This window comes from Bos taurus, chromosome 2, assembly GCF_002263795.3.
Source record: "Bos taurus isolate L1 Dominette 01449 registration number 42190680 breed Hereford chromosome 2, ARS-UCD2.0, whole genome shotgun sequence".
In the NCBI taxonomy this organism is placed as follows: Eukaryota; Metazoa; Chordata; class Mammalia; order Artiodactyla; family Bovidae; genus Bos; species Bos taurus.
This window is the reverse complement of record NC_037329.1, coordinates 106,714,501-106,720,350: the sequence shown is the minus strand read 5'-3', so window position 1 is coordinate 106,720,350 and position 5,850 is coordinate 106,714,501.

Here is a 5,850-nt window from a genome sequence, read left to right as displayed (position 1 = left end):
ATTCAACTTTATAATTTAAATTATATGATAATTCTATTTTATTCTTTATACTTTTCTGTACGTTTTCTTAATTATTTAAATGAATTTCTTTACAGTTAGAAAAATACTTGCTCATAACAGCAAAGAACATAGGTTGTAAAGCAGTCATCCCCAGTGGCCAGTGGACATCTGCTTTAAGAGTCCTTGTGTTCTCCTTGATCCTTTGCTTGTTCAAATACATATTTTATTATTTTACTTTTTAAAATACTTTTTTGATGTATGTTTATGTACAGTAAAATGCTCAGATCTCAAGTGTACAATTGACTAGTTTTGAAAAATATATACACCCATGTAATCAACCATCAAAATCAATGAATGTTTCTATCACCCGTAAAGCACTTTTATTCCTTTTTCCAGCAATCTCCTTATGCCAAAGTGATCACTGTTCCGATTTATATTACTAAAAAAACGAATATAAGGACTTCCCTGGTGGCACAGTGGATAGAAACCCACCTGCCAGTGCAGGGGACGTGGGTTCAGTCCCTGGTCTGGGAAGACTCTACATGCTGCGGAGCAAGTAAGTGCGTGCACCACAACTACTGAGGCTGTGTGCTGCAACTACTGAAGCCCGTGCTCCGCAATGAAGAGTAGCCCCCTCTCACCACAACTAAAGGAAGCCTGAGCACAGCAATGAAGACCCAGCACAGCCAAAAATAAATACATAAATAACATTTTAAAATTATTTTAAAAAAAACTGTATAAAAGGACTTGGATAGCATGGTTTGGTATCATGGATTGTATGGTTTCTTTTATACAATATAATATTTTGGAGATTTATCCATGTTGTTGTATATATCAGTAATCCATACCTTCTTTATTGCTGAGTAATATTCCATTGTAAGAAATATCAAAACTGATTATCTATTTTCCTGTGGTACATTTGGGTTGATTCTTGTTTGGGGATATTATAAATAAAGCTGGTAAGAACCAAAGAAAATAAAGAACATAAGTTGTATGAACATACAGACACAGGTTCTGATCCTGGCCTTGTTGCTTATTGGCTATAAGATTTGGGGCAAGTTACGTAACCTTTGAACAAGCCTCAGTTCCCAACAATTAAATTAAAATGAATAATACATACCAAATTTACATGGCTGTTGTGAGAATGAAAGATAATATCAGCAAAGCCCATCAGTTAACAAATGGTCATTATCATAATGTATGGGACTTTCTGGGTGGTGCTAGTGGTAAAGAATCCGCCTGCCAATGCAGGAGATGCAAAAGACTGAGGTTTGATCCCTGGGTCAGGAAGATCCCTGGAGGAGGAAATGACACCCAACTTCAGTATTCTTGCCAGGGAAAGTCCATGGGCAGAAGAGCCTGGAGAGCTACTGTCCATGAGGCTGCAAAGAGTTGGACACAATTGAGCAACTGAGCACACCCAGGTAATGACAGGACATCTGGCCCAAAACCACGTGCTAAGCAGCAGGGTCCACAGGGATGAAGACACCAGTGAGGATGAACTTATAGCTGATTACTTATTGACGTTTTCATACTGGGAGCATTTGTAAATTCCTGGAACGGGCAGGAGGTTGAAGTTCAGGTTTTACTAAGAAGGAGAGGCACCCTCAAGCACTCAACCACTTTTCCCTTAAAGACCTTTACCAAACTCTGGGGATGTACAGAATGGGAGATTGAAATCCAAGGAGAAAACCCTCCACAAAGCCGAATGTTGCTTTCATCAATCTTGAGATATATGTAGCATTACAATGTACTGGCTTGGCCAAAAAGTTTGTTTGAGTTTTTCCATGTGGAAAACCCCCAGTGAACTTCTTGGCCAACCAATGTTTCAGGAGTTAAGAGGTTCTGTTCCCAAGTCCAGTGGAGTAGAAGTTGTTTCCACACCACCAAACAATGCTCCCATACCAGCTGGGTGTCCCATAACTACTCAATTCTGACACTAGCTACTCTGGAGAGAGGATCAGATTCCATGAGTTAGAGGCTCAGTCCCACAAGACTAAACCTCACTTCAGATGCCAGTCACAAGTCCAGATTGTTACCTGTGCTTCTAACTAACCAGCTACAGATTGGAAGTTCTCCTTTTCTTCAGACATCAGTCACAACTCAAGGCTGTATCTGGAAGTCACTCAGTCATGTCTGACTCTTGTGACCCCATGGACTGTAGCCAACTGGGCTCCTCCGTCCATGGGATTTTCCAGGCAAGAGTACTGGAGTGGGTTGCCGTTTCCTTCTCCAGAGTATCTTCCTGACCCAGAGATCAAACCTGGGTCTCCCGCATTGTAGACAGACGCATTATCATCTGAGCCACAAGGGAAGCCCTTCAACTTCTGATCAACTAGCTATAAATCAGAGGTTCCCACGACTCCCTTCTTGGATTTTATTTATTTGCTAGAGCACTGGAAACCCATTTACTCTTTAGATTACTGGTTTATTACAAAAAATATGAAAGGATACAAATCAACAGATGAAAGGACTAGTTGGAACAAGGTCTGGAACAAAGGAACTTTTGTCCCCATATAGTTTGGACCTGGCACAGTAGCATGTGGAAGCATTGTTTCCCTAACTGGAAGCTCTCCAAAACCTTTCTTTGGGTTTTATGGAGGCTTTATTACATAGGCATGGTTAAGGAAATCACTGGCCATTGGTGCCTGATTTAAACTTCAGTGCCTCATCCTCTCCCTGAAATTCAGGGGGTGGAACTGAAAGTTCCATCTCTCAAGGTTGGTTTCTCTGGCAACCAGTCCCTGTCCTTAGGGCTTTTCCAAAAGTCATCTCATTAACAAACAGTTGTGGAGCAAAGGGGCTCGTTATACAAGATAACCATTTCACTTTTCCAGTTCCGAAACATTTTCAGGAACTGTGAACAAGAAACCAAATATAACAGAAGATTCTCCCATTGCTCTTATCACTTAGTACATTCCAAGAGTCTTGGGATGTATGAGCCAGGAACCATGGATGAAGACCAAGTATATATGAGAAATATATTTTGGTTCTCTGAAAAACAACATACGTATTTCTTATTAATCATGATAATAATGTAAAAGGCAGGAAAGGGTAAATGGAGCTAGAGGATCTGAACATTCTAGCATTATGCAATAAAACCAATAATTCATGTTAAACTTTTGTTATTGCTGCCTAACAAACTGCGCAAGTACTTAGCAACTAAAACAACAGTCATTTTATTATAGGCACAGAGGCTGACAATAAGGAATTTAGAATGGGAACAGTGGGAATGACTTGTTTCTGTTCCGTAATGTCTGAGAGTTCAGCTAGGGAGACTTAAAGACCGTGGGTTGGAAGAATCTGGAAACAACTGATGACTCAGAGGCAAGGACTGCTGTCCCAAATGTGTCCTCACATGGCCCCTTCATGTGGCTTGGCTTCCTCATAGCATGGCAGCCACAGAGTATAGGATTTACTACATGGCAGCTCAGTGCTGCAAACGTGAATGCTCCAAAGAAAAAGGCAGAAGCTGCATGATACTTTATGACCCAGCTTCAAAGGTGACACAGCATCACTTCTGCTACACTCTTTAGTCAAAGCAGTCAGGTGTTCTCCCCAATTCAAGGGGGAGGATATTAGACTCCATTTCCTAATGAAAGAGTGGCAAGCTCAGTTGTAGATCTGCAGGTGTGTTGAAATTGTTGCAGCTACCTTTGGAAAAAAACAATCTCTCATGTTAGGCATCATGGAAATGCAAATTCTACATATACCATGTATAGCATAAATTACTCCAGAGATCTGTGTACTAAGACTGATAATGTCATTACTACAGCCTTATCTGCTGATCTCATGATTGGTTTCCAGCTGACCTGACATGGAAAACTCCACTCTGATGTATACATTTGTGATGAAGGGAATTGTGTGCCTCCAAATACATGTGCTGATGTTCTGATCACGCTGTGACCATATTAGGGAACAGGGTCATTGCGGATGTAACAAGTTAAGATGAGGTCATACTGGAGTAATGTGCGTGCATGCTAAGTCACTTCAGTCATGTCTGACTCTTTGCAACCCCATGGACTGTAGCCCTCCAGGAGGCTCCTCTCTCCACAGGATTCTCCAGGCAAGAATACTGGAGTGGGTTGCCTTGCCCTCCTCCAGGGGAATCTTCCCGACCCAGGGATCGAATCTGTGTCTCTTATGTCTCCTGCATTGGGAGGCAGGTTCTTTACCACAAGTGCCACCTGGGAAGCCCATCCTGGAGTAGGGTGGGCCCCTCTTCCAACATGACTGGTATCCTGATGAAAAGGGGAAATCTGGAGATAGATACGCACACAGGGAAGACACCATGTGAATGTGAGGGCAGAGATTGGCATGATGTGTCTACAAGCCAAGGGATGCCAAAGACTGCCACCGTGCCACCAGAAACTAGGAGGGAGGCCCAGGACACATCCTCCCTCACAGCCCTCAGAAGAAAGACCCTGCTGACACCTTGAGCTCGGGTTTCTAGCCCCTGGAACTGTGAGACAATAAATGACTATTATTTCACTATTATTATAAGTCACCCAACTTGTGGTGCTTTGTTACAGCACCCTAGCAAACTAATAGAACATTCAAAAGAACAGAAAAGAGGTCCTCAAGAACATATGCACAACCTGAACATATACACAACATGAACATACATACAACGTGAACATATACATAACATGAACGTATACTCAGACACATGTTCACAACAGCACTATCCACAACAGTAAAAAGATATGGTGTTGGGGGCCAGCGTGAGGCACTCCACCCATAGCAAAGGTCATGAGGAAGGAGGCTCAACATACGCAAAGGTGGGATCGAGCCTCAGGAGTCGCCCTGGAAATCCTCGAGCATCTACCCCCATAACCAGAGCCTGCCTGCTTTACTACTTTGTGCTCCCACCTACACCTCTGACTTTACAGGGGGCTGTCCCCCACCACCTCTTTCGGAGAAGGAGTTAACCTAGAGCTCTAGTTAATAAAAACTCCTGGGCGTGACAAGAGTGTTTTAACCTACAAACTCCTCTCAAGTTTCTCTAGCCTGCCTGACAGGCTTGTCCGGCCACATGTAATTGCTCACAGCCTCCCAACCGTGAGAGGCACGAGATGCTTTAAACCTTCTAAAAACAGGTTCCTTAGAAAAGTTAGAAAACCATTAGTATAAGTATAGTGGGCTGATTAGAAATTGTATTGGTGAAGGGTTTTTCATTTGTTGAGCCAATGTTTGTTGCTAAGACTCCACATCCCCTGCCCTTACACACATTAATGAATATATAGAAGAAATAAGTATTAACCTTTGATATAAATCACATTAGACCTTAGGCTAAGTATTCTTTCCTTAACTAAAACCCACTACACCCTCACCCTATAGGAATGTAATTTTATTTGGGTGGTGTCTGTTTTAAGAATAATCACCCTTGGAAAAAAAAGTGTTCTGGTTGACTGACCACTGTCACAAGGAGAGGGTCATAAATTGTCAGCAGGCCCCCCTGGCCAGAAGATGATGTAACACCCCTAAGACCTCTGTATACATTTGTGTGAAGCACCTGACTTTAATAAAAGTCAGGACTGCTGTCCCCACGTGACTTTTGTATAACATCTCAGTGTATAAAAACAGACTCTGGAAAATAAAGAATTGGGATCAGTTCTTCGAAAGACTGGTCTCCCCATGTCACTCTCTCACTCTGGCTGAGTCTCCATCTGGAGCGCGGAACCCGCCATGCTTACTAATTATGCCTGGGCTTCTAAGATCCGACCAGGGAGGCCTCAGTGTCTCCTCTCCTTCGGGAGAACGGAAGGACGCCTGCGGCCTACGTAAGTGGTGCAAGCTTCTTGTCTTGAAGTTTTATTGGTCTCCCGCATAAACCAAGCTACTCAGCCT